The sequence below is a fragment of the Aegilops tauschii genome, chromosome 4, assembly GCF_002575655.3.
Source record: "Aegilops tauschii subsp. strangulata cultivar AL8/78 chromosome 4, Aet v6.0, whole genome shotgun sequence".
NCBI lineage: Eukaryota > Viridiplantae > Streptophyta > Magnoliopsida > Poales > Poaceae > Aegilops > Aegilops tauschii.
The window spans coordinates 295,013,675-295,024,258 of NC_053038.3; the positions used below are offsets into that span (position 1 = coordinate 295,013,675).

Genomic DNA, 10,584 nt, shown 5'->3' on the forward strand with positions numbered 1-10,584 from the left:
TCCCATTCAACCACTTTAATCTAACCTAGTTGCGATGGCTCCACACCTAAGTACTTTCACTAGGGCATCTGCCGTGTGAAATCCACGCCAATGAGGATGGCTTTCCAGTATATAGAAGGTGAGACAATGCAAGGAAGATGAAAAAGGGAGGATCAACGCTCGACAACAGATCTGTCGTGCCATACAACAGAAACCTTTTGGTCAAATTCCAAGCTAACATAAACGTGGAGTGGTGCAATAGGTCCAGGTCAATCAAGTACCTATTTAAGTACATCCATAAAGACGATGACCAAGTAACAACCTTACTAAAGGAAAGGGGTGCGACAAATGACTACGATGAGATCAAAAAATACCTAGAGATGAGATACATATCAACAACCGAAGCATGCTGGCGGATATTCCAGTTTGATCTTCACCATCGTGATCCACCGGTCGAGAGTCTGCCATTGCGCATTGAAAATGAGCAACAAGTTATTTTTCCGGACTCGACTGACATTGAGAAGATAGTAAGAAGACCAGGATCCACAAGTACTAAGTTCACAGAGTGGATGGAGGCAAACAAAATACATGAGGTGGGAAACGAATTAACCTATGCAGAATTCCCATCAAATTTTTTATGGAAAAGCGAAAGCAAAACTTGGGAGGAGCGGAAAAGGGGCTTTGCGATTGGAAGAATCTACTATGCACACCCCGAAAGTGGCGACCGGTATTATATGAGAATGCTTCTAAACACCAAGAAATGATGCACATCATTTGAGGATATTAGAATAGTTAATGGAGTTGTTCACCCAACATATAAATCAGCATGCCAAGCGCTTGGATTTCTTGATGACGACAGTGAGTGGATTGAATGTGTCAATGAAGCATCAAGCTAGGGATCAGGCACACAATTACGACAGCTATTCACCACAATTGTATGCCATTGTGAGGTGACCAACCCAAAGATGTTGTGTAATTCAACATGGGAGGCACTATCTGAAGATATCTAGTACAAAAGAAGAATTATCCTAAACTTTCCTATGCTAAAGCTCACTGATTCACGGAAAAGAACATATGCTCTGATCGAGATAGAGAAACTAATGAGGCAATCATGAAAGACACTGAAGGACTATCCAGACATAGAACTACCAAATGCTATATAATTTGAACAATTTGGGAACAGAATGATAAACGAAGAACTTAGCTATGACATGGAGGCACTAAAGAGGGAGCACCAAACAATAATACGCAATCTTAACCACGACCAGAAAATGGCTTTTGATGCAATAATAGAATCAGCTGAGAGAGGACCTGGAAAACAGATATTTGTAGAAGGCTACGGTGGCACAGGAAAAACCTATCGATGGAAGGAAATTACAACAAAGCTACGATCAGCGGGAAAGATAGTGCTTGTGGTAGCATCATCTAGCATTGCAGCTTTGCTGCTCCAAGGTGGAACAACAGCGCATTCAAGATTCCACATTCCAATAAATATCATGGAAGAATCAACATGTGAAATAAAACGGGGCTCACATTTGGCTGAACTGGTAAAGAAGACCTGAATTATACTATGGGACGAGGCTCCTATGGCAAACAAACACTGCTTCGAGGCACTAGACAAAAGCCTTAGTGATATTCTAAGGTTCACAAACCAAAATAGTGACGAAAGGCCACTTGGTGGCATGACAGTTGTGCTAGGAGGCGACTTCAGACAAATACTTCCAGTGATAACAAAGGTAAAGAGAGAGCACACAGTAAATGCCTCAATCAAAAGGTCATACCTATGGAAGCACTTTGAAATATTTAGACTAACTGAAAACATGCGGCTGAAGTGCCTGTTAGAAGATCCAATACAAAGGCAAAATGTGGCTGAATTTGCAGAATGGATATTCCAAATTGGCGATGAAAAAAAAGATGATGAAGGAGATGATTGGGTAAGAATACCTAAAGACATAATTCTACATCAAGGAGAAGACCCGAAAGAAGAGATACTCAAAAGCACGTACCCAAACTTGCAACAAAACTATTGTGACCATGAATTTCTCGAAGAAAGAGCAATACTATGCCCAAGGAATGAAACAGTTCAGAATATAAATAACTACATAATGAGCTAAATACAAGGTGAAGAGGTGACATACCTAAGCTTGGACACTGTATGCAAGGCAACAATGAAGTACAACACAATGGAGAATATGTGTCCAGCGGAGTCCCTTAACAACATGACCTTCCCAGGAATTCTAAACCACGAGCTTAAGATGAAGGTAGGTTTGCTGATGATGCTCCTACGAAACATCAATCAAGCGGCAGGTTTATGCAATGGCACAAGAATGACTATCACAAAACTGGGAAACAAGTTCATTGAGGCACAAATAATAACAGGAACACACGTCGACGACAAGGTATATATACCTAAAATCATTATTGTCACCAAGCGACTCAAAATGGCCCTTCGTGCTGAAAAGAAGGCAATATCCTCTATCAGTTTGTTTTGCAATGACAATAAATAAAAGCCAAGGTCAATCCCTAAACAAGGTGGGCCTATATTTTCCTAAGCAAGTCTTCTGCCATCGCCAACTATATGTGGCATTATCAAGAGTCACAAACAAAGAAGGATTAAAGGTTCTGATCGACGACACGAAGTGCCCAAGCGAACATAGTGCAAAGAATATAGTATACAAAGAGATCTTCTAATTTTTTTTGTTATTCAAACAAATGCATACAAGGGCCAAATCACCATGATTAAAAAATACAATGTATGGTTCAAAAGCGTGTCATCCATGTGTTATGGCCAGAAATACTGTATAAAAAAGTATGTTATAGATTGGATTTCTTATTATTTCGTGAGCAGGAAATAAGAACATGACAATGCATATTATTATTGCCATACACTGCTTTCATGCTTACAAATGCTAACAAGTGTGTATATGTGGCTTAATTTCTACATGTGCAAAAGTTTAAAAATCTTAATACAAATTTGGAATAATAACCACTCCGACAAACATGATTCTCACATATCTTATTAGACGATAGGATTCCATAAGAAAGATAAGAAACCATATCTGTAACTAATTCATGCACCTTGCATTTGTGTGTGCACCATATAACATTGTGTATGTTCAACATATAGCACTGCCTCTATGTGGTAATTAAGACGCAAGAAGCCGACATGAAAACTAGCCGCACCTAAAAAACTGAACTACAAAACTTAAACCGCAGCTAACCACATGCACGCCTCACATTAAGCTGATGCTTTTGCCACATAGCTTAGTAAAAATTTTATGTAAACTAACTTCTTTTACTACAATCAATAATTAGATGCAAGGGTCTCTTGCTAGGTTCAGTTAGACTTAATTCAAACAGATCCACATGTTTGCTTTACTGTGTTCTCTACTGCATAATTCAGAGAACAAGTAAAGGTGCACTTCTAACACAGAAAGTTGTGGTATCAATTCTGATTTGATACGAAAAGTTGTTTAGCAATGGAAACATAAAATCCTATTCTGATTTCTAGATCATTCAACTTCACAGAAACTTATATGGTTGCAACAACATTGACATCCGGTAGAAGTCCGGACAGCAGGAGCGCAATAACTAAAAGCCACTCGTAGAAAATACTCACATATTGCTGATAGTTTTTCCTCCGCGAGCTCCCTCAATGCCTCCGCAGCCCCAACAGCCAGAGCCTCCAGCTACGATAAGTTTGAGCAGCGCACACGTTCTCCCTGGACATCTCTGTGACCGCGTTGCCAGACTCGACGAGGCCGCTGAGATCCACGCACTCACCCAGCCACATGCGCCACCACCAGGGAAGAAAAATCAGGAGAAAAGAAGCGACATGTGGATCCAGGATAGCATGAGGATTTGTTTCTTGATGAGGCACAGTGACATCGTCCTTCACCGGCGGCAAATCGGAAGAAATGGCGGATGTGCAGGAGGAGCCTGGTGGCGATCGCACGGGGGGAAAGGAGAGAGAGTTCTTTTTTTTGAGAAGGAGATAGAGTTCTATGTAGATGACTGGGACTACGGGCTGTTTTACTTAGATTTTTTTATACGTAGTGGTAATCATCTTCACTCTAATGGACCTGCACAAAATTACGCTGGGCATGACACATGATACATCAGCTGTGCAAGATTGGGTATGGTTTTTCTTTTTACTTCTCCGTATTAAATACTGCAAAGATCCTAGCAAACATCAAAAACCATTAAAATGGTCTCTTTTTTGCCGGTGAAAAAATACTCTTAAAAAGATGGATCTTGTACTTCCCTTAAAAAATTAAAAATAGTTGAAAGTTATACATCATTCATCAAACGATCATACGATCTAAACATTTAGAATTTTTACCTATACATAATCAGCAAGGTTAGTAAGAATTAACAAACATTTTTGAATAATAGGAAAAAATTAAAAGCCAAAAACAATGTTGCAAAGTAAACAACTTGTCGGGGGTGTCGTGCAACATATGCCAAAGGATGGCTTATCATGGTGGGGGAGAGTAAGACATTGCCGGTGCCTGGAAACGGGATTAGGTGTAGACATGTACGCCGACGCATCTTACCGAGGTTCGGGGCTCTCCTAGGAGATAACACCCCTAGTCCTGCTCTGCGGGGTCTACGCATGATCACTAGATCAACAATGGTGGCTACAAGCTTGCTCCTTGAGCTGTTTCTCTAGAGGAGGAAGAAGAACAAGGCTAGCCCTAGCTTCACTCTCTCTATGTGTGAGTGGTCTCTATAAGGCTGACCCCTTTGCATGGGTGCCCTAGGGGTTTATATAGGCCTACCATGGGTACAATGATAATACGGCCAGGTGTAGGACCCGGCTGTCAATGTCTATGGACGCCGGCTTCTCCGCCGGCTGTTGGGGCCCGCCACTTGGTGGGTCCCGCCAGCTGTCTCGTACTTCACCAACAGGCCGCGCCCGCCGCTTGCAGGTCTTGCTAGCTGCTAAGTACTGTGGCTGCGCCACTGATGATGCATGCTTTGTCGGGGAGAGCATGGCTACAGTGCCGCCGCCTGGTGGGCGTCCATTGTAGCCACTCCCCATCTCTTTTGATTAATGGCGCATAGACTCCGAGGAAGGGGGAGGGCCGCTTGTTGGGAGGGCCGCCTGCTGGGGGCGGGACGAGTCTCCTGAACACGGCCGCGCACGACGTTCAGGCCCAGTTCCAGGCCCAAGGCGCCGCCCTCCAGCAATATACGCAGGCGTTCTTGGCGACACGAGCGGCCGTCTGGGTATGTCTCTTGTGCCTTGTTTTTTATTCTTGTAGTCTTCCGTGGGGGCGCGCCAGCGCACGTACTGGGTGTAGCCCCCGAGTTCCGGGCCGGCTGCTGAGCAGGCAGCTCGGAACTTTAAGGTAAGTTCCGAGTGCTGACTTTTTCTTTTCTCTTGTTGTCTCCGTTGTAGGATTACCATAACGTCCGCGTGGCCGCCTGCAACTCCCCAGTCTGGGAGCTGGCCAAGCGAACCGCTAACCTGTCCGACAGCCGGAGTAAATACTTTGATCTTATTCTCGCGGGGGCGCGGCAGTGCACCCGCGGGGTGTAGCCCCCGAGATTGGGGCCGACTGCTGAGCAGTCGGGACGGATGTTCCAGCGACTACTTTTTTCTTTTGTTGGTTTGCTGATTGTCTTTCCTTTCTTGTCTTCTGCAGGAGCCAACGCCACTTTGCAGCAGCACCTGGGCGAAGGCCAAACCGCGCTGAGTGCCAAGGAGGAGGAATGCAGCAAGGTGGCGCAGGAGCGCGACCGCCTAGTTAAGGAGTTGGCGGACCAGGTAGACCAGCACAAGGCGGTAGAAGACTGCCTCACGGCCGAGAAGGAGAAGGCTCTGTCCGACGGCTACGGAGATGTCCTTTCCTTCCTTTTGCCTACCGACTTCTCATATGAGCCGACTTCCGACTTCATACTTCTTTTTCCTTCTTGCGCAGAGTACTTTCCGGGTCACGCCGTTGCCGCTAGCCAAGCCATCGAGGCTCGCCGCGACGAGCGAAGGTTGGCTGGAGCAGAAATCGCGCCCAACGCCCCATGGACCCTTGGCGAGCAGCTTCTCTCCGTTCAAGCTCGTCTCCGGCCGGCCCATCGGGCGTTCCGCCGTCTGCAGCGCGTCGGGGCCCAGGTGGTTTCCGCCCTCTTGCCAGGTGTTCCAGCTCCACGCACCCCTAGTCAGACAGCCGATTGGTTAGAGGTGGCCGTCGGCCGCTTCGAGGCGTGGAAGGGCTCCTCAGCCCGGGCAAGCGCACGTCGGGCTTTGGAGTTCGTCAAGGCATGGTACCCTGGGCTGAGCCTATCCCAGTTGTCCACGTTCCGGTTTGAAGCCGGCGAAGAGTTGGCGGCGGTGGCGCCCGCAATCTATCATCGCACCGCAGCAATCGGCGAGTACACTGATACCAGTGTCTTCCTCCCCGAGCGTGATGAGGAAGGTGCCAAGGTGCAGCCCAACTGGTTTGGGCTGAACCTAGAAGACGGCGAGGACTCAGTGGAGGAGATCGCCTCTAGCGATGAGGGTGAGGAAGAAGAGGGCGAGGACGGCGAGGACGATGCGCCGGATGATGGAGCCGACAGCCGGCCTCATCCCAACCAAGTCTCAACCAACGAGCTGCGTGTCGGCGAGCCGACTGCTGCTGGTGCTGACCAGGCCGAGACCAACCAGGCGGCGGTTCCACCACCCGGAGGCTCGACCTCCGCCGAGCCCTCCAATCTGGTTGCTGCTCCTCTGGCCTAGGCGGCCAAGTTATCTTTCTTTCCTGTTTTGTAATCTCTTCGAACAACTTGTTAATTTTGCGCAGTTCCACCCGTTGGGGGTGTATTCAAACTCTGTTGAATGTAAATTAATTTCGCCGAGTTCTAACTTGTCTTTATTTTCTGATCCCTTGGCTTTTTCCTTTGCCGCCTTCCCTTGGCTGCCGCCTTGCCAGCCAGACAATCGCTCTGTGGTCTGTGGCTGGGTCATGTACTTGGCCATTTTGGGAAGGCAAGTACTTCGGCCGTTTGGAACATAGCAAGTTAAGTGAGAAGCTGGTCGGCCGGCTGCTCAGCAGCTGGTCGGTGAGGTGAGGAGCCGGCTTGGCCTATGCGAGTGCTTTGTTCCTTAGCCATTTTTCGTGTGGGCACTGTTTCCTGCCTTTAGCTCTTGCCAGTCGAACAGTCGCTCTACGAGTTGCGGCTTATGGCAAGAGAGGGCTTAGGTGCTGGCACACTACTTGTCCGACTGCAGGAGCACCGATATAGTATAAGGCGGCAAGCCCCCGGGCCGACTGGTCGAATCCGGTGCCACGCGGAATAATGAAATAACACATTTATAGGCATAAAGCTTATCATATAGATAAAAAGGGTAGCCCCCGAGTGCTCCTCAAGGGACCCAATGTCTTAGCGCTTAATACAAAAGGTAGCGTCGTACATATTGCATCAACTGTAAAATCTTCGGAAGAGATGTGCATTCCATGGACGCTCAGATTCCTTGCCCGAGTCGTCTCTCTTGCGTGCTCTTGGCTTCTGTGCGTCGATGAGGTAGTAGGAGTCGTTGCCCAAAGCTTTGCTGATGATGAAGGGACCTTCCCAAGGGGCCGAGAGTTAGTGTTGGCCGGCTGTTCACTGGATCAGCCGGAGCAAAAGGTCTCCCTCTTGGAAGGATCTTTGCTTGACATTCCGATGGTAGCGGCCCAGGCTCTGCTGGTAGATGGCTGACCGGCTGAGTGCCAACAGCCGGCCCTCTTCCAGCAGATCGACGTCGTCTTCTCGTGCTTCTTTCGCCTCCGCCTCCGTGTACATGGTGACGCGAGGTGATTCAAACTCAATGTCAGTTGGGATGACGGCCTCGGCCCCATATACGAGGAAGAAGGGAGTGAAGCCGGTTGACTTGTTCGGAGTGGTGCGGAGGCTCCAGAGGACGGCCGGCAGCTCGTCAATCCAACACCAAGGCATAGGACCCTGGAAAAGGGCATCACTTCCAGGTGGTCTGCACGGCTCCAGCTGATAGGCTTCTCAGACCAGTGCATGAACTATGGGGCCGTTGAGGCAACGGCGTTCACTTCACAGTGCTGCTGACGTCGGCTGTGTCTGTCGTTGGCCACACTGTTGAAGACGACGTAAGCACCATGTTCTTCAGGGAATTCATCCTAGATCGCACCAACTGCTGGACGGGCCGCCGGCTGCTGGGGAGGCAGAGGCAGCGGGCCAGCAGGCGGAGGTAGCAGTCCTTCGCCCTTGGCAATGCGGATGAGCCAATGGCTTTTTCGGGTCGTATGGTTAGATGGCTTCGCACCACTATGGAACTTGCAGGGAGCATCGAGGGTCTGCTCAAAGGAGAAGGCAGGCAGCCAAGCGGGCTTGCTACCCTTCTGACGCTTGGGGCCGGGTTATCCTTTGGGCTGTTGGTCTTCGACTGTTGCCACCTGCCGGCTGCTAGAAGCCGGCTGAGGGGCTTGCGCTTGTTGTCGTTCGGCTATTGGCGCCGATTGCCGTCACCAGCCGGCGTCCGAGGAGCCGGAGGAAGTACCTTTCCGGAAACGTCCACTCGGAGCTTCGACTTCATGGAGGAGTCGGCAGTGGCGTACTTGTCTGCTATGATCAGCAGCTCGTCGAGTGTAGCAGGCTCGTTGTAGAGGAGTCAGTGCTTGGGGAGAGTGCCCTCTCGGCACCCGGCGGTGAAGTACTTGATTGCTTGGACCTCATGCACCCCTTCGCAGGAATTGCGCAGTTCAGCCCAGCGCGTCAGGTAGTCGCGGGTGGACTCATCTGGGCCTTGAACGCACAGTGAGGGCTGGCGGGGCATGGACGGCCGCTTGTAGGTGCTGGTGAAGTTGCGGATGAAGACTTCGGTGAAATCTACCCAGCTCCTGATGCTGCGGGGCTTCACGTTGTTTAGCCATGTCCGGGCCGTGCCCTGGAGCATGAGCGGGACGTACTTCACGGCAATGCGCTTGTTGCCGTTTGCTATGTTGACGGCCGTGGAGTAGTCGACCAGTCAATCTTCTAGCTTCACAAAGCCGTTGTACTTGGGCGTATCTCGTGGGAGCGAGAACCCTTTGGGGAAGGGCTCGTCGCGAATGCGGGGGCCGAAACAAGCTAGGTCCATCGCGTCTTCTTCTTCTAGAGCTAGAGATAGAGCGAGGCGGTCGATCTGGTGGCGGGCATCATTCTCTCCGACTCCTTCTCGGCGGCCCAGCCGGTCTCCGAGAGTCGGGTGCTCAACAGGCGGCGGGGAGGCACGCCTCTGCCCGCGAGGAGGAGGAGGAGGCGGACAGTCGTCCCGTCGTTCCACTGCTCGTGGGCGGCCATCTTGGTCGCGCTCTATGCTGAGGCGTGTGCGGCTGCGGCTAGCAGCCGGCTCTCGATCTGGTCGGTCGCGGACGCCGCCTGTCGGCGTCCGGGAGGTCGCACCTTGCTCTCGGCGAGGGGGCGGGTTCTCAACCCATTGGCCAGGTTCTTCCATGTAGGAGCTGGCTTCTTGCTGCGTGGCAGCCGCGTCAATGAGCTGCTGAACACGCTCCGTCATGCAACACCGCTCGTCACCCTCCAGGTGATCCAGCTCGTCTGCTGCCGCCTGGGCAGCTCGTATGTTCTCCATGGGTGTGGCGTACACGGGGCGGTCTTCCCCGAACATGCTGGCGACGGTGGCGCCGCGCTATCAAACCGTACCAATGCGGCTAGGCCCGCCAGCAGCCGGCATGCCGCCAACGGCGCGGTCGATCTCGTGCTGATAGGCCTCGGAAAGGCGTCTCATGGTGGCCAATTTCTTGGCGCTTTCGACGAGTGAGACGCGGCAGACCTCTAGCATCACGGCGTTGGCGTCTTCCGCGATGGGCGCAAACAGGTCTCGCAGTGCTGCTTGCAGCGGGTCTTGAGCAGCCCCACCAGAGGCTCCGTCGTGGCTGATGACGAGCACCTCCATGATGGTGCCGCCGCCACTGTCCGCGCGAGGGAGCGTGTCGTCGATGACCACCACATTAGTGGGGAAGGGGTCGAGGGATGCCGTGTCGGAGAGACAAGCATCGGGTCGGTGGAGCCGATCGACTCTAGGTCAGAGGCCGGCTCGTTGGCGATGTAGAGCTTGCCAAGGAGGTCGACGAGGCAGCTCTCGGAGCTGGCTGCTCCCGCGTTGGGCGCGAGCTCGTCGGAGAGGCGGACCTCGCCAATGAGATTAGCGAGGCAGCTCGCCGCGCAGGCGACTTCCGCGCCATGCAGCGCGTCAGCGCAAACGCCATCAGGCGTGCTGGGCTGGCTGCGCTCGCTAGGGAGGAAAAGGGTTCCTGTCCAGAACAGACCTCCGGACGACGGTGCACCTAGCCCCATGCTGGGCGCCAAATGTCGGGGGTGTCGTGCGACATATGCCAAAGGATGGTGTCAGGACCCCGATTCTAAGTCACACCGATCTAGTATGTAACACCTCATATCACTTTGCGGCCTCACGCACGGTATTCCCACGGGTGTCGCCTTACCTGGCCCGGGACCATTTGCGCCTTTTGGCTCACGTATATGATAGTGTCGCTAGCATCCATATAACAGAGAACCCGGGCCGACATGACTAGTCATGAACCCAAAGTGGCACTAACTTACAGGGATAGGCACACATGAAACAACATCGAGCATGTCGGTCATCAGCGTGTG

General features: G+C 51.1%; 1 long non-coding RNA gene across 2 annotated transcripts in view; it reads right to left on the minus strand.

The window, feature by feature from the left end:
- Window positions 1–3,995, minus strand: part of LOC109779771 (uncharacterized) — a 28,126-nt gene extending 24,131 nt beyond the window's left edge. The window contains exons 1-4 of one of the 2 annotated variants that reach the window (XR_012182828.1): window positions 3,599–3,995; window positions 2,389–2,433; window positions 2,118–2,261; window positions 354–440 (exon numbers count right to left, since the gene is read on the minus strand). This is a non-coding gene — a long non-coding RNA (uncharacterized lncRNA). Of the gene's footprint in view, window positions 1–195; window positions 441–2,117; window positions 2,262–2,388; window positions 2,434–3,598 lie in introns of those variants that run through there. The other variant, XR_002236910.4, reaches the window with a different exon arrangement.
- Window positions 3,996–10,584: the final 6,589 nt, after the last annotated feature.